The sequence below is a fragment of the Melozone crissalis genome, unplaced genomic scaffold (assembly GCF_028551555.1).
Source record: "Melozone crissalis strain CALT ecotype California unplaced genomic scaffold, PUWL_Pcris_2 ptg000244c_1, whole genome shotgun sequence".
Classification (NCBI taxonomy): Eukaryota; Metazoa; Chordata; class Aves; order Passeriformes; family Passerellidae; genus Melozone; species Melozone crissalis.
Window position 1 is genome coordinate 654,974 of NW_026536003.1, and position 18,930 is coordinate 673,903.

Sequence of the window (18,930 nt, forward strand, 5' to 3'; positions counted from 1 at the left end):
CCATGAGAGCCCCCCACACACTCACCACGCCTCCCCCTCGGCACCCCCCAGGCCCTCCCCATTGACTGAAGCCCCCAAAATGCTCCTAGGCCCGAGCCCCTCGGCCCCCCTGAACCCCCGGCCCGTGTTCTCACCTGGGAAACCACAAATCTTTGGGAATTCTCAACTGTGATTACCCAATTCCCTGGAAACCTCACCTGGGAACTCCAAACCTCACCTGAAACCTCCCAAAATGCTTCCGGGACACCTCCAACCCCCCCCCCCCGAAGCCCCCAAACTCCACCTGGGATCCCCCAAACCCCCCCAAAACACTGGTGACAGTGGGACAGAACTGGTGGCACTGGGTTGGTGACACTGGAATGGAACTGTTGGCACCGGGTTGGTGGCGCTGGAATGATGACACAGCGCTGGTGGCACTGGGACAACCCTGGGGACACTGGGGTGGTGAAAGTGGGATGGGACTGGGGACACAGGTGGTGACACCAGGGCTACCCTGGTGGCACTGGGCAGGTGCCACTGGGATGGATCTATGGACAGTGTGAGCGGACTGGTGGCACAGGGACAGGGGTACTGGGCTGGAACTGGAGACACTGGGAGGGGACACTGGGATGGGGAAATTAGGAAGGGACTGGGAACACCGGGCTGGTTGCACTGGGGTGGAACTGGTGACACTGGGACACAACTGGTGACACAGGGGACAGAGGGGACAGGGGGGACATGAGGGTGACAGAGGGGACATGGGGAAATGGAGGGGACACAGAGGGTGGTGGGAGGGGACAGGGGGTCTCAAAGGGGACAGGAGGGTGTGGCAGGAAGGGGGGAAGTGACAGAGGGGTGGAGGGGACTGAGGGTGGCAGAGGGGCAGAAAGCGGGGGGTGGCAGGGGGGTGGCAGATGGCATTAGGGGCTGACGAAGGGACAGAGGGGACAGCAGACGCCTCCAGGGAGGGGACAAAGGGGCCACCCCAGGAGGCCACAAGTGCCACCAGGTCCCTGACACCTCTCCTGTTCCCTTCCCAGTGGCTGGAGGCTGTGGTGGCCGTGGGCAAGGTGGCAGCCACTGTGACCAGGCCACAGAGGGGCATGTGGCAGCGCGTGTCCCAAAAGTCCCTGAATGCAAACCTGAGGAGATTTACCTGGTACCTCCATAAGACCCTCAACTATCACGCTGTCTCCTTCCTGCACCACTCCAGTGTCCCCTCCCTGGGCCAGGCCCTGGCACCACCCTGGGACCACCTGGGCCGATGTGAGAGCCGCAGGCAGCGCCTGGTGGCCTGGTGGGAATCGTCGGAGGTCTCGAGAACAGCTGGGACTGGCTGGCCAGGGAGGCCACTGAGCTCTGTGACACCTGCAGGGACACAGCCACCACTGCTGCCATCACTGCAGCCACCGTTGCTACCGTGCCTGGAACCTGCAGGACAAGGCCGCCCGCTGGGGGACGTCTCTGCACAACCTGGTGGCCACGGCCCAGCGGCCGTCGGTGGCCCTGGACAAGGAGGAGGTGGCCTCGGCACTGGCCGCACTTGAGGCCTGGCTGGTGGCGGTCACCAGTGAGGAGGAGGCGGCCACCAAGGCCATGAGAGAGGCCATGGTGGCCACCAGCTGGTTGAGAGTGGCCGCCAGGAGGGGACAGCAGGCAGAGGTGACCCTGGGGCCACTGGAGCACTTGGTGGCTGCGTGTGACGAAGCCACCGCGTTCCCCTGGGAGCTGCGACGCCAGCTCAGGGACATTGAGGCCACCCTGGAAGGGACAAATGAGGCGTCCCCAGATGTCCCCGAGGCCATGGTGGTCAAAGTGGCAGAAGCCGAGTGGCTGTTGGAGGCCAGCGCCCACCTGGCCACACGTCACCTGCTGAGGACACTTGGGGACATCCACAAACTCCTCTTCAGTCGCTATGGTGGCCATGGTGGCCCCAGTAGCCCATGCAGCTGAGCAGTGCCAAAAATGCCATCGAGGACATCCTGACGGTACTGCAGGGACAGTGATGTCACTACTGTGACGTCATTGGGGTAGTGACGTCGCTGGGGAGCCTTGTGGACACTCAGGTGCCACCAGGCACTGGGACACCTCCGTGCATTGACAGCACTCCCCCCATCATCGAGCTCCAGGACTGGGGCTGAGCCCCCCACTCCTGTACCAACCCCCCCAAGCACCAGGCCTGGAACCCCCTCTGTGCCCCCCCCACCCATGATGGGGGTTCTGCCCCCTCCCCTTTGACCCCCCAGAGCTGCGGAATCCCCTGGGAACAGCACCGGGACCAGGGCAGGTCCAGGAGTGAGACCAGGGGGGGCTCTGAGCGCTGGGGGGGGCACAGGGGGGGTCCCCAGTACTGGGGGGGTCCCTTGGGGCTTGACCCTGTGACCCCCTCCGTTATCAGCCAGGACCCCCCGTTATCACCAGGGACCCCCCCAAATTTACAGGGCCCCCCATTGCACCAGGACCCGCCCTTCACCAACCCCTAAAAGCGCTTGGACTCCCCTGGTCCATGAACCCCCCACAATGCACCAGGATCCCGCACTCACTGCCCCTTCCCCATCCGTGGGATCCCCTCACACTCACCAGACACCCCCACTGATGAGGACCCCCCAATCCATGGGACTCCCCCCACACTCACCATGTCCCCCCTCAGAACCCCCCAGGGCCCTCCATTGATAGGAATAGTCCCAAATGATCTCAAATCCTGGATCCCAAACAACCCCAAAGCACTCAAAGATCTCAAATCCTACTGGACACTCAAAACCAATTCTAAATGCTCTCAAATCCCAAACCCTGGATCCCAGAAAATCCCAGATCCCAAATGCTGCCAGATACCCCAAATCTGATCCTAAAAGATCTCCAATCCTGGGTCTTCAAACAATCCCAAATCCCACACCCCAAATCCTGCTGGATCTTCATAAACAATCCCCAAAACCAATTCCAAATCCGGGTTCTGGCAGGGGAAATCAGAGCCCTGTGTGGGGTAAATGGGCCCTGAGGGGGTCGATGGGGTCCTGGCAGGATAAATGAGGTCCTGAGGGGGAAATGGTTCCTGAAGGGATAAATGAATGCCCTGAGGGGTAAGTGGGGTCCTGAGAGGATGAATGGGGGTAAATCAGGGTCCTGTCCGGGGAAATCAGGGCCCTGAAAGGTCACTGGGGTCCTGGCAGGGAAATGGAGCCCTGATGGATGGATCCAGGCCCCGAGGGGTTAAAGCCAGCCCCGAAAGGTTCCCTGAGGTTCTGGCAGGCCCAGTTCTGCCCCTCGGGGGAGGATCAGGGTGTGGGGCCCTCCCTCCTCCAAGCCTCAACGCCCTCTGCCCTCAGAGCTCCGGGCCCGCAGCCTCTGGATGGGGACCGGGATGGAGCCCAAGGTGGGAACCCCAAAACCGCGGGGTCACCCCCAGTGGGCACCCGAGGGGATCTGGGGGGATCTGGGGGGGATTTGGTGAAGTTTGGGAATCCCCAGGGCCAGGGCTGCAGCTGGGAGGGCAAAGAGAACTGGAAAGTTCTGGAGTCTTGGGAGTTCAGAGGGGCTGGGGAGGGGGAAAAAGGGGGTGGGACTCCCCAAATTCCTGGGGGGATTCAGGTGGAACCCCCCAGAATCTCACCTGGGTACCTGGGAACCCCCAAACCTCCCTGGAGCCTCACCTGGGACACCTGAGGAACCCAAAATTCTTGTGAATTCTCATCTGGGACACCCAGATCTCATCTGGGAGTCCCTTGAGATCCTCACCTGGCCCCCTGGGACTCCCCCAAAACCTCACCTGGGCAGCTGGGAAACCCCAAATCTTTGAGAATTCTCAACTGGGAAGCCACAAATCCCTGGGAAACATCAGCTGGGAGCCCCAGAACCTTGACTGAGCGCCCCAAGACCTCACCTGGGACCGCCAAAACCTCACCTGGGACCCCTTCAGTCTCTTGCGAACCTCACCTGGGACTCCCTTGACCCCTCTGTCCACCCTGACTACCCTGTGCTGTGCCCCGTGTTCACTTGGGACCCCCAAAACCTTACCTGGGACCCCCAAAACCCCACGTGGAGCCCCCCCAAAGCCCTTCCAGGACCCCCAAAAGCCCCCTCAGGATCCCCCAAACTTCATCTGGGGCTCCCCATGCCCCAAAAATGTCACCTGAGGCACTCCAACCCCCCTGGGCCACCCCCTGAATACCCCTCTGGACCATCCAAAAGCTCCCCCAGAATCCCCCAATCCCACCAGCGACCCCCCAAACTCCCCTCCCCCAATCCCCCAAACCCCTCCCCCCTCCCCTAACCCCCCTTTCCTGTCCCCAGGTGTCCCCCCCTGCCCTCCCTCCCGAGGTGGCCCGGGCAGAGGCCGCATGGCACCGGGCCCTGGAGGCCTTGGTGGCCCTGGCCGAGGCCTTGGGGACACCGGACAGCATCCCCACGGCACTGGCTGAGGCCGAGGCTGCACTGAGACAGGCCCGGGTGGCCTGGGAGGGGCTGCAGGGGGCCCGGGAGGCCGCGGTGGCCCCAGCGGGGGCCTGGGGACCCTGGGGGACGAGGACGAGCAGCGGCTGCGGCAGAACGGGGCCAAGGCTGAGGAGGAGGCAGCGGCGCTGGAACGTGAGGAGCGACGGGCACAGCAGTGCCAGCACTGGCTGCGGGCTGGGCACGGGCTGACCATGGGGCTGATGGGGCTGATGGTGCTGTGTGGGACCGTGTGTGAGTAAAAAACCAGTATGGACCAGTATAAACCATTATAGGCCAGCATTGATCAGTATACAGCAGTGTGGAGCAGTTTAGAGCAGTGGGAGGTGGTGTGGACAGCTATAGACCAGTAGAGACCATTATGAACCAGTTTAGGCCAGTATAAACCAGTTCAGACCAGTATACATCTTTATAGAACAGTGGGAGGCAGTTCAGACCAGTTCAGATCAGATCAGACCAGTGTGAGATTCTACAGACCAGGAGGGACTTTCTCCTGTCCTTACCAGTACAGACCAGTATGGACCAGTACAGAACTGTGGGGACCGGTTCAGACCAGTATGAACCAGTATAAACCAGTTCAGACCAGTATGGACAGTATGAATATCTACAGACCAAGAGAGACTTTCCCCGGCCCTGACCAGTATAGGCCAGTTCAGACCAGTATAGACAAGTTTGGACCAGTGTAGAGCATCATGGGGCAGCAGGGGATGCAGGGAACCAGTACAGACCAGTTCAGACCAGTTTGGAGCCCTACCGACCAATAGAGACCTTCCCCTGCCCCAGGATGGGGACACTGGGATGGAACTGGTTACACTGGGATGGGGACACTGGGACAGGACTGGGGAAACTGGGATAGGACTGGTGACACTGGATGGTGACATCGGTATGGAGACAATGGGGCGGTGGCACTGGGATGGTGACATTGGTATGGGGACAATGGGGCAGTGGCACTGGGCTGACAGTGGGAGCATGGGGATGGAACAGGGGGCACTGAGTTGGTGATACTGGAATGATGACACGGGTGTGGTGGCACTGGGATGGGAACAGGGGACACTGGATTGGTGACACTGGAATGATGACATGGGTGTGGTGGCACTGGGATGGGAACAGGGGACACTGGGTTGGTGACACTGGAATGATGACACGGGTGTGGTGGCACTGAGGCAGCCCTGGGGACAATTGGGTGGTGACAGTGGGATAGAACTGGTGGCACTGGGATGGAACTGGTGACACTGGGACATGGCTGGGAATACTGGGACAGGGACATGAGACGGGATAGGGGACACTGGGTCAGGACTGGGGAAGCTGGGGTGGCACTGGTGACACTGGGATGGGGAGACTGGGGCAGAATTGGGGACACTGGGGTGAAACTGGGGACACTAGGATTGAACTGGTGACACTGGGCTGGTGCCATGTGTGGCACTGGTGACACTGAGATGGGACTGGTGACACTGGGATGACTCCCTGGGTTGGTGGCACTGGGATGGAACTGGGAACACTGGGAAGGGACTGGGGACACAGGGACACAACTGGGGACGCTGGGATGGAACTGGGGACATTGGGATGGTGGCATTGGGATGGGACTGGGGACACTGGGAAGGGACACTGGGATGGCGACATCAGGAAGGGACTGGGAATACTGGGATGGGACTGGGGACACAACTGGGGACACTGGGATGGTGACATTGGTATGGGGACAATGGGGCGGTGGCACTGCACTGGAACTGAGAGCACTGGACTGGCACTGGGAGCACTGGGATGGTGGTGCTGGGCTGGTAGCACTGGGAGAGGACTGGTGACACTGGGTTGGCCGCAGCGGGACAGCCCTGGGGACACTGGGGTGGTGACACCAGATCAACCCTGTCACACCAGGACTGGGACACTGGGCTGGAACTGGGGACAGTGGGAGGTGACTGGTGACACTGGGACAGGACTGGAGACACTGGGCTGGTGGCACAATGATGGAACTGGTGACACTGGGACACAACTGGGAGCACTGGGACAGGGACACTGGGACAGGGTGGAGGACAGTGGGACAGGACTGGGGACACTGGGAGAGAACTGGGGACACTGGGATGGTGACATTTGGATGGATCTGGTGACACTGGGATGGTGACAATGGTATGGGGACAATGGGGTGGTGGCACTGGCCTGACACTTGAAGCACTGGGATGGAACTGGGGACACTGAGATGGTGGCACTGGGACAGGACTGAGGACACTGGTCCTGCAACTGTGTTGGTGACGCTGGGCTGGTGGCACTCAGATGATGACAGAGGGATAGAACTGGTGGCACTGGGATGGAGCTGGTGACACTGGGGTGGTGACACCAGGGTAGTCCTGGTGCCACTAGACAGGTGGCACTGCCACGTCCCTGGTGCCACATGTCCGGTGTGCCCATGTCCCTGCAGTGTCCCTGGACTCAGCCCGCACCGCCCTGGGGGTGACCGAGGACGGTCAACTGCTGCTGGCCCTGGCCATGGTGGCTGTGTCCTGCCAGGTGGCCTGGCGGGGCTTGGGGACATCACGGCGTCACCTGGCCACTGCTGCGGGCCACCAGCGGGACATGGCCCTGCGCCTGCATGACCGTGCCCAGCAGGTGGCAGCTGCCAGGGCCAGCGCCGAGGCCTCAGCGGCCACCAACGAGGTCACCGTGGATGTGCTGGGGCGGCTGGAGGAGGTGACGCGGGCGCTGGGGACGTTGGTGGCTGCTGTCACCCAGGACAGGGAGGTGACACCCTGGGGGACACGGGGACAGGGCTTCCAGAGAGTGGCCGAGGCACTCAGGGAGATCATGGAGGGCTCGGCGAGATGGCGGGGGGGTCACGAGGAGGTGACACGGAGGCTGGAGGTGGCCCATAGAGCATAGAGTAGGGCAGGGGTAAGGACAGGCTGGGGACATGGGAGTGGCACTGTCACCGCTGGGGCACGGGGACACCCTGAGGGACATTGGGGCCCTTGGACACACCCCTGTGTCCTTCCCTTGGGGACCCCCAGGCCACCCTGACGTCCCCTGTCCTGTTTTGGGTCACCACAATGTCCCCTAGTGTCCCCAGCAGGACATCAGGCGACATTTGGGCCCTGTTGGGGACATGGGGGGACATCAAGGCCTCTTGGAGACATTCAGGGGGCACTAGGGCCATGTGGGGACCCTGAGGGGACATGGAGGTGCATCAAGGGGACATCGGGCACCCCGCAGGTGGGGGGGCGGGGCCAGAGGTGTGACGTCACCTCTTCCTGTTTGCTGCCGCCGTGCAACGTTCCTGTGTGTCACCCAAGTGTCCCCCGGGCGTGTCCCGATCCTGTCCCCTGAGGCCATGGAGCCCCGTGAGGTACAGCAATCCAGGTGTGGTGTGGGGGGCAGGAGGGAGAGGGGACAGGGGATTGCAAAGGGAACAGGGGTGTGGCAGGACTAGGGTAGGTGACAGAGGGGTGGAGGGGACCGAGGGTGGCAGGGGGGAACAGTGGAGGATGGCAGGAGGTGGCAGAGGCAACGAGGGGGTGACAAAAGGAGAGAAGGGAGAGCAGAGCCCTCCAGGGAGGGGACAAAGGGAACCCATGGAAGGTACAGGGGGCACCACAGGAGGTGCCCTAAAGTCCCTAACACCTCCCCTGTCCCCTCCACAGCTGTTGGAGGCGTTGGTGGACATGGTGGCCACACGTGATGAGCTGGCAGCCACTGTGGCCGGGCCGCACGGGGATGTGCTGCTGGCCGTGTCCCCAAGGTCCCTGCACAAGGCCCTGGAGACCTTCATTGGTCACCTCCAGGACACCCTGAAGCGCCCTGGTGATGCCTCCCTGGCCGAGGTCCTGGCTGCCTTTGGGGCCACCCCAGGGGCCACCTGGGCCCATGTGACAGCCGCAGCCAGTGCCTGGCGGGACTCAGTGGCTACACTTAAGGACAGCTGGTCCCGGCTGGCCCGAGAGGCCACCGAGCTCTGTGACGCCTGCAAGGATGTGGCCACTGCCGAGGCCACCACTGCGGGCACCAGCAGCACCCTGGCTGGAGACCTGCAGCAAAAGGAAACCCACTGGGGGAGAGCTCAGGACAGCCTGGTGGCTGAGGCCAGGCAGCTGCTGCTGCCCCTGGCTAAGGAGAAGATTGCCTCGGCGGAGGCTGCGCACAAGGCCCAGGTGGCAGCCGCCGCCAAGGAGATGGAGGCGACCACCAAGGCCATGGAAGAGGCTGTGGTGGCCAGAAGCGAGGGGGAGGCTCGCGAGCAGGAGAGGACAGCAGGCGCAGGTGGCCCTGGGGCCGCTGGAGCGCTTGGTGGCCACCACAAAGCCACCACGTTCCCCCGGGAGCTGCAGCGCTGGCTCAGGGTCATCGAAGCCACCCTGGAGGGGACAAATCAGGCATCCCCTGATGTCCCCAAGGCCTTGATGGCCAAAGTGGCCGAGGCCGAGCAGCTGTGGGAGGCCAGCAGCTGCCTGGCCAAGCGTCACATGCTGGGAACACTTGGGGACATCCGCAGGCTTCTCTCGAGTCCCCCTGGTGGCCCTGGTGGCCTCAGTGGCCGTGCGGTGGCCAAGCAGTGCCAAAAAGCTATCGAGGACATCCCGACGCTGCTGTGGGAACAGTGATGTCACCACTGTGATATCATCAAGAGCGGTGAAATCACTGGGGACATCACTGGTGTCGCCTGTCCACTCCCTCCTCCCTATGTGAGATTTAAGACAAGATTGGGGAATTTTCTGGGAATTTTCATTACATTTGCCCGAAATCCTGACGGGAATTCCTGGGGTCATGTCACTGGGGACACTCTGGGGCCACTCAGGGCCACTCAGCAGAGGGTTGGGGGGATGAATGAAGCAGCTTTCCACCATGGGTACAGCAGACCATTTCTCAAGCCTCCTCAAAAACCTTCAGGTCCCTTTCCCTCCCTGGGCAGTTTCACCTCCAATGCCCAATTTCCCTGTGCAGGTGACAGATTGGGCCTCAGCTGTTCAATTGCCCTTTTCCCTTTTAGGGCCTCTCCCCCAGGGAGCTCTGGTCCCATTCTCCTCCCCCTGCTCCCGTTTGCCTTGCCCGGACAGGGTCTCACTTCCCTCTGGGAGTGGCTCCTTGCACGCTGGTTCCCCTCATCAATAGTGGCTCCATTATCTTTGCTTTCCCCTTGGCTTTCTCCTCATCCCTCCCTCTGTACATTGACCTTCTGGGCTTCCTTTAACAGGTCATTCAATCCCTTATCCTGCCATTCCCCCAGTCTTGCAGCTTTTCCTTATATCCAGCCAAGCGTGCATGACAAAGGTTATCTTCAATAAAGCTTGTCCAGCTATTGTATCAGTCTGTACCTGAGTATTGTCTCGCATTTCTTTTAACCTCTCCAGCCATTCAGTTGGAGTCTCATCCTTCTTTTGTTGTTCAGCAAATGCCCTATGGTCATTCTGAGTTGGTGGAGCAGCCTCCCTAATTCCCCTGATAATTAATGCTCTAGAATCTTCCATGTTTTACCTTCCCCCGGGGTTATGGTGGTCCCAATTACGGTATTGCAGGGGCATTTTCTGCTCCCCATGGGGTCCGTGGTGTGCAGGTTCCCTTTCCCAAATCCACATCCCCACTAGTCGGATCATTTGTCTTTCCTCAGGTGTAAACAAAAGGTTAATTCTAGATTGCATTTTGTCCCAGTTATAAACATTGGGTCCCAAAATTGGTCTACTTGTTCTGCTAATCGACTTGGATCTTCACGTAGAATTTTTAATTCCTTATTAAATGCTCTCACTTCAGAGGAATTAAGTAGGGCAGTGACAAACCCGATTCCCTGTGTGCCCCACCCAATGGCACTTCCCAGAGGGGGTTTAGTGCCACTGCTTGGTTCTCATTTTTCCATTCCTCTCGTTGGACTGCTCTGTCCCTGTTATCCTGGCTGGGTCCATCAGGGGGTGCATCAAGTGTTGGCAGATATGGAGGGGACAGATGCTCTAAGGGGTCCCAGGTTTTAATGTCTTTTAATTTAAATGTGTTTGCCTCCCCCAGGAAAACCTTGCCCTTCCAACTGGCAGCAGAATCTGTTTTTTCTTGACTGACTGGTTCTTTGGCATTCACATGAATATTCAAAGTTTGGCACATCCACCCCTCAAAGGAACTCTATTTTGGCCAGATCAGATCAATGATAAATGATCAGATCTCATCTCCTGTTTAGTCTATTTTCTCATATAATAATGTATAATTTTGATTCTATTTTCATTCTTTGTATCAGGGTTATGTACCCACCGTGCCATTTTTATCCCTAGGAGGATGTTTGGAGGTATATACATTAATGTTTCTCTGCTCCCCTTTCTCCTGGGGTTTATCTCTTTGCTTGCTTTGAGTCCCATTTTCTCAGCTTATCCTGGCACTGACCCCATGCCTTTTTTTCCCCTTCTTTCTTAATTTCCCAGCAAATCTGACTATATTTCACGTGTATTTTCCCAGTCCTTCTCAGGTACTGTTCAGACTCATGGAAATAAATGCAGTTTTCCCACACACTATTTCCTACAGAAATTTTTAAAAATTTAATGCCCAATTCCTGGCTCAGAGTTCCACTTTTTCCCACTCCTGGCCCCAGGCACTCTTTAGTGTGCAATGCCACCTCTCATGACAGATTTTACACTCGCACCATACCCAAGGTTCACATCCCACTCCACAACTTAAACACAAAATTACACTCATATGTGTTACGATGGGGGTCATTCGTAGGAGTCACAGAAATGACTCGAACTCTCAAAGGTCCTTGTGACAAACTGCCTCATTTATTGTGCGGACCCTCTTTATATGGGGGGTTTGAATCTCCTGGCTTAAGACAGCTGATGGGATGGGTTCTCTCTCTGCCCTGCTCTCTGGCCAGTGCTGTATCTGCATCTAAACCTGAACAGGGTTGGCTGAGGTCTTTGCTTGGGTTTGACTCCAACCTATCCCTGCCTTATCCGGGGACTTGTTTTCTTCTGGGCTGGTTGAGTTTAGGGGGCAGCTTGAGATCAGCTGCAATGTGACAACTCACCCTCTTGGTTAGATTAAAAAATGTAAATGGTGAGCCTAGTTGAATAAGGCTTTTTCCACCCAATTCAACAAACCCAGTCTCCCACAGCTAGTGATGTACCTCATGTATCACTGGAGTTGTGACGTTCACATCCAGAAGCTGTCAGGCAAAACCACCAACATTACAATTCTTTAGGTTAGCTTGTCACAGGCTTAATGTTTAGAAGTTACAAAGTTCCAACTTTACACTACAAACAATAAACAATTCAACTCAAAACTATTTCAATTGAAACCACACATATTACCACCACTGATGTTTTCCAAATATTTGAGCCTTAGAATAAGGTTATGGGCAGATTGTCTTACCATTGACAATCTTCTGCTGCCGACGAGCCTTTGGCTTGCCAGGTTATGTTGTGATTTTATTGGAAAACATCAGAGAAACATGAGAACATGAGAGTTTGAAATAAACACCAAAAGTTTTATAACATCCATAGTGGCTTTCAGAGCTTGTTGATCATACTTTTCTCCTTGTTGAAGTAAAATAAAAGTTCATACCTTAATGACTGGTTATTCCTCTACGGAGGTTAATCCGCCTCTTTCTTTTGTGATGTTTTCCTTCTATTTTTCAGCTTTTTTCTTTCTCTGACTCATACACCATTCAGTTTTTTAGCCTTTCCATCTTTTTCCAGCTCCTTCACTGTCTGGGTTTCTTGCCTTACCAGCTTTTTCCGGCTCCTACACGGTTCAGTCTCCCCTGCTCTGCACACAGAAAATGGCTGAGTCACATCACTTCATGGATCACCGCGTATCACGGTGGGGGCCGTTCATCGGCCACATACAAAGAGCCCAACTCTCCAAGGTCCTTGTGGTGAACAACCTCAGGTTTATTCTCGCAGCTTCTTTTATAGGAGCTTCAAATTTCCCTCGCTTACACATGTGATTGTGGTCCTAGCATGGTTGAGTTCCTAGCACCATCCAGCTCACTGGCCAATGATAGCTCTGCATTTAGGGCTGAATGACATTGGCTGAGGGTTCCTGTGTAGAATTGAATCCAACCTATCCTAGTTCACTCATGGACTTGTTTACTTCTAAGCTGGTTGAATTTGGGAGGCAGCTTCAGACTGATTGCACTGTGATACCTGTGCCCTGACCGCTCCAGACCAGTCCAGACCAGTATAAACCAGTACAGACCAATATAGACCAGTATGAATATCTACAGAACATTAGAGACTTCCTCCCTGCCCTGACCAGTATTGACCAGTATAGACCAGTTCAGACCAGTATAGACCAGTATGAGACTACAGAGCGGTAAGGATCAGTATGAACCAGTATAGAGCAGTGGGGACCAGTTCAGACCCGTTCAGACCAGTATGAGTTTCTACAGACCAGGAAAGACTTTCCCCTGTGTTGGAGATGAAGGGAGAATCGACCATCCTTTTAATGCATCGAAACTCAACTTTATTGATCAATCAATCACCTTATATAACAATACTAACGAACTTCATGAATATTCTGTAACCCAGATTCGTGATAGGCTAACAGAGAAAACTCTAACCACACCTTTTGTTTTAGAATACCTACAATTGTTTATCATAAGCAGAAACCAAAACAGAAACCAGAAACTAAAACAGAAACTAGTGTTCCCAAAACCTCTGCATCTGTTCCCAGGATAACAGGCCTTCCCAAGGACGGTGTTCTGCTTGCCATGGGAAGACAACCTGGGAACTTTATTGTTTATAGAATGATGCCTGAGAGAGTCTAATTGTTTACACAAATCAGAAGGCTGAGAGCTGTTAGAAACTGCTTTTACTTTTCCCTTATACTTTTCTCTCAAATGTATGTCTCATGGCCTTTTCCTTTAAGCCATTCTTGAAACTCTCCGACATTTCCCCTGTTTTTTTTTTTTTTTTTTCTGTGAGAGAAAAGAGGTTAATTTGCCAGGTTCTATCATTCTACCAACCATATTTTGGATACAGCTGCAGAAGCAAGGTAAGATAAAGCAATACAAGTACACCTAATATCCCTATAGCATATATTACAAGGTTTCTTAACCATGGTCCCAATCCTAAGCTTTTAAGCCATTCATCAATTCCTAATCCTTCTTCTTCCTTAAGGCTGTTAAGCCCTAGTCGTAGCTCTTTTAACTTAGCATGAATAGATACAGAATGATCAGATAAGTTCATGCAACACATCCCTTCAAACTCTTCACAACCATGGCCTTGTGCTAGCAGTAAAAAATCTATAGCAGCTCTATTTTGTAAAACAGCGTGATTAACACTTTGTACATCTGCAGTTAACATATCTAATATTTGTGATATCTTATTTAATTCACCCTTAGTCCAACACCCTATTTGTTTTGCTGCACCAAAGGCCTGAGGACAAACAGGACACTCAGTGTCAGAAATGTGATCCTGTGGAGAAGGATCGGAACCAGTGCTCAGAGGTGGAATAATGATAACTTGCTTAAATAACAAGATTCACCCTGCGCTTGGGCTGGTATTCCATTCCAGGCTCTATCTCCACAGATTAGAAATATTCCTGTGGGTAATTTCTTAGATGTCATGATACTAGAGCCTTTACACTGGTTATAAAGTTGTTAGGACACTATTTCCGGACTTAGAGATGAATCCAGAGTAGCCCATGTCTGTTTATGCTGACTCATCCTTTGAAAATTAGAGTAATCAAAGCTGTAACTCCTCTAAGGCTGAGACAAAGCGATGACTGATTAGTCTGTCTAGCAAGTGTTATCCATACATTATCTCTAGGTTGACTAACATGTGCTACCTTTAATTCTTCAGCTACTACTATACTAAGCAATATAACAAAAGTGGACTTTATTTTTCTGTTTTATATTGACCTTCTTTTTCTTATCAGTTTTTAACCTTACTGTTCCTGACACCTGAAGACCACACGTTTGAGACCTTTTAATGCAGTTATCTAATGCTTGATTGGGATCTCCTCTTATAGGCCCTACAACAGAATGTTGTGTTAAAGGCACCAGTTTTCTACACCTTATTGAGGCTATATATGATGCACTTTGAGCTTTAACCCTTTCCAAAATACACTGTACCTCCCACTGATAATAAGCTAAGATTTTCTGCTCATGAGATTCATAAAGGTCTAAAGCTGAGGCAGTGTTTAGATCTTGCTGAACAATAAAGGATCATGCTCTGCTAACTCTGCTTAAACTTTATGTTCTAAGAATTACTTTGCTTGTTTTCTCTTTTATCAATAATTCTGAACTGAAAGCAAGACTAGAGTTAGACCATACTAATAAGGTGCAACTTATCTTGAATTGTTAAATCTAAGGATTTCTTTACAAAGTAAAGAATGCACAGATGTAATTCTAGGGCATACAAGAATCTTGTGAAAAAAGTAGTATTTCAGAAAGTATGTAATAATAATACTTCCATTAGGACTTCTAAAAGGCAGATAAGTCAGCAGGTTTAGAAAATGCCTATGTATATTCATTAGAGTAAGGGCAAACATTTGTCATTTTCTTGACTCTCATATTTTTAAAGCTGACAAACAGAGATCACTAGATAATTAACTTGCACACTTCTGTAAAAGCATGATCTGAGAAACTAAAGCTATTTCCCAGCAAGGATTAGGACTTACTGTAGTATCTTTTTTGCAAATAAATAGGACCCCAGCAAACAAAAGATGCTTAGGGTTTTTCTATTTTTATCTCTTACTGGTGTGTTCTGTGACACAGACAATAAATACCATTGTAAGACTTATTTTTATCTAATAGAAACACTTGGAGCAAAATTTTAACAAATCTTCCTAACAAATGAATATGGCTTCTAGCTTTCAGCTCCCAGTAGGAAATAATATTTGATTCATATTCAGAGAATTAATAGCCTTTACAATTGGAGACATGATGTCACTTGAAGATTCGTAACTTTTTTAAAAAAGTGTTCTGGAAGATACAGACTTAGAAAGCAGCAATAAATTAATGCTCTAAGAATTTTAGAATATATGAAAGTAATTTACAGAATTAGCTGCTTTGAGTAAATTATGCCTAAAATAAATATACTAAACAAAATTATTAAAATAAAGTTAATTTCAGTTACTCATTCATCTTCTGGGAAGTCTAACAAGACTAATTATAGCAGACTTATTTGCAAAACATGTAAAATCACTTAAATCTAATTCAAACTTATCTATAACAAAATTTACCTGACTTTAAATTCTACACACTTTAACTCAATATAATCTAAACAGAATCTAGCTTGACCCAAACTTAATAATACTCAAACTAAACAGAAACCAATTTCAACAGAACTTAACTGGCTCCAAATCCCACACAACTTAAATCTATATATAATTTAAGCTTTAGCAGACCTCAAACTTAACCAAAAATAAACTTAACAATTTTATCCTTCATAATATTTAACTTTTAACGGCACTTAATTCAAACTTAACAGAATCTAACACTTAAACTCAACAGGAGATAATCAACAAAACTAAACCTCAACAGTATTTAACATTTAATGGCACTTGATAGATAACTTAACTCACTACTTAATAACAGATAAAACTTACTATAGAAACAATATATAGCATTTACTATAACTTACTTACAGGCCTGATTCTAAAATATTAAGCTAAAATAACTTTTCTTCACGTATTTGCTATAGCATTTTTATACTTAAATACACCTAAACACAAGTTTATTCAAGGTATACCTGTGAAAATTCCCTTGAATTCAGTGCTTGCTTATACATCTATCACATCTAAACAAAGCTTAAAGAATACAAAAACACAGTCATTACATCTCACTCATACAATCATTCCAACACATCCTAACATCTTTAAACTTTTTCAAAACACAGCTTTAGAGTCTGATATTCCACCGACTGAACTATCCGGGCTTTTGATGTTTACAGTCCCTGTTAGTACCGGTGATTCTGACAGCATAACCAATGCTGAGCCAATTCGACTGAAACTTGAATCCCTCATTTATTTACGCTGATCTCTGCTTCACAGTCTGTGCCGGGAAGATCAAGAGTCCCTTCAACTTCGCTTGTTTACCATCACTGGTTTCTCAATTGCAACACAGATCTTTCCCTTTTGCTGACAAAAGTTCACAATTATTACGACTGTTACATCCTAAACTGTAGCTTTTGCCGGCTGCAGGGCGGAGGGAGAAACGCTCCCGCTGCAAAAAGTGCTCCGGTCCCGCGGCGCTCGCGTCGGAGCGGGCGAAACCCGCCCCGTGCTGCGCTCTTTGTTTACTCACTGGCAGGACTGACTCCGCTGCAGGCACCGCTGCACCCGTGGCTCCCCCCGCGGTGGCGCGGCTTCTTCGCTCCCCCCGCGGCTCTCGGCTCCCGCAGCTCCTTCGGTCGCTACCCCCGCGGCAGCTTCGGTCGCTCCCGGCGCGGCTCCCGCGGCGGCGGCTTTGATCCCGGGCCGGCGCGGCTCCTTCCGCGCGGCGGCTCCGCTCTCCCCACCGCTGCCTCCGCAGCAATTCAGGCGGTCGCTCGCCGTGACTGCTCGCCATGGCGGCGCGCCCGTGCCGAGTTCGGAGTAGCACAGCCCCGCAAGCGCCATGAGCTGCGGCCGCTGTTTTGCACTCAGAGAGATAGTAACACAGCGCACCATACATCACTCGCCTTGGCTTGCTTAGCTTCTTGGCAGTTTTATCACTCTCTAAAGCAGCCTCTGACAATAAATCACCAAATTCACACATTTCCGTTAAGTCGTAAACCATACGGGAAACCCCTTTACCATAGCCGTAAATCCAAAGTCCTGTTAAGTCCTTTTGCCAATGCATCCCCTTAATTTGCCTTTTTTGCAAGAAAGTTATAAAAAGTTCTATGCAGTTTGCCTTTTCCATACCTATATAAGTGCGCACTTTGCAGCTCCTCAAAGGCTTCGACCGCAGTACTCAGCCAGGACCCATCTATATGGTCGCCTGGGGCCGGCACGTATCGGCAGACTTCGTCCGCTTTGTTTTCGTGCTTATTGCCGTTCCGCGGCTGCTTCTCGGAACCTGGACAACTCCTCACCTCCCGTGGTATTCCGTTATCCCCAAGAGCGTTCCTCGTGGTTCGATATCACGTCCGGGGTCGACCATTTGTTGGAGAATGAAGGGAGAATCGACCATCCTTTTAATGCATCGAAACTCAACTTTATTGATCAATCAATCACCTTATATAACAATACTAACGAACTTCATGAATATTCTGTAACCCAGATTCGTGATAGGCTAACAGAGAAAACTCTAACCACACCTTTTGTTTTAGAATACCTACAATTGTTTATCATAAGCAGAAACCAAAACAGAAACCAGAAACTAAAACAGAAACTAGTGTTCCCAAAACTTCTACATCTGTTCTCAGGATAACAGGCCTTCCCAAGGACGGTGTTCTGCTTGCCATGGGAAGACAACCTGGGAACTTTATTGTTTATAGAATGATGCCTGAGAGAGTCTAATTGTTTACACAAATCAGAAGGCTGAGAGCTGTTAGAAACTGCTTTTACTTTTCCCTTATACTTTTCTCTCAAATGTATGTCTCATGGCCTTTTCCTTTAAGCCATTCTTGAAACTCTCCGACACCCCTGTCCTGCCCAGTATAGACCAGTATGAACCAGTATATAGAGCAGTATGGACCAGTTCAGACCAGTATAGACCAGTATGAGACTCTATTGAGCGGTAAGGATCAGTATGAACCAGTATAGAGCAGTGGGGACCAGTTCAGACCCGTTCAGACCAGTATGAGTTTCTACAGAGCAGGAGGGACTTTCCCCTGCCCTGCCCAGTATAGACCAGTATGAACCAGTATAGAGCAGGATGGACCAGGTCAGAGCAGTGGGGACCAGTTCAGATTGGTATGGACTGGTATAATCAAATTCAGACTAATATGAACCAGTATGAGTATCTACAGACCAACAGACACTTTCCTCTGCCCTGACCAGTATGAACCAGTTCAGACCAATATAAAACAGTATGGACCAGTAAAGAGGAGCAGGGAATGCAGGAAACCAGTATAGACCAGTACAGACCAGTAGAGACCAGTTCAGACCAGTATGGAGCTATACAGACCAGTAGAGACCTTCCCCTGCCCTGGGATAGGGACACTGGGATTGAACTGTCACAGTGGAGGGAACACTGGGATGGAACTGGGGACACTGGAATGGAGACATTGGTATGGGGACAATGAGAGATGGTGGCACAGGTCCGGCAGTGGGAACACTAGGATGACGCTGGGAGCACTGGGATGGAAGTGGGGACACTGGGCTGGTGGCACTGGAATGGAACTGATGCCACTGCTCTGTCCCTGGTGCCACCTCTGTGGTGTCCTCATGTCCCCACAGTGTCCCCAACAGGACCCCAGTGTGTCCCCCATTGTCCCCAAGAGGACATTTTGGGATCAATTGGGCACTGTTGGGGACACTCAGGGGACATTGGGATCTTTTTGGGAACATTGGGGGCACATTTGGGACCCACAATGGCCTCTCAAGGGAGGGGCAGTGGGGGGGGCCAGGGGTGACGCCACCTCTCCCTGCCTGCCCCCCCAACCCTGCCTGTGTTCA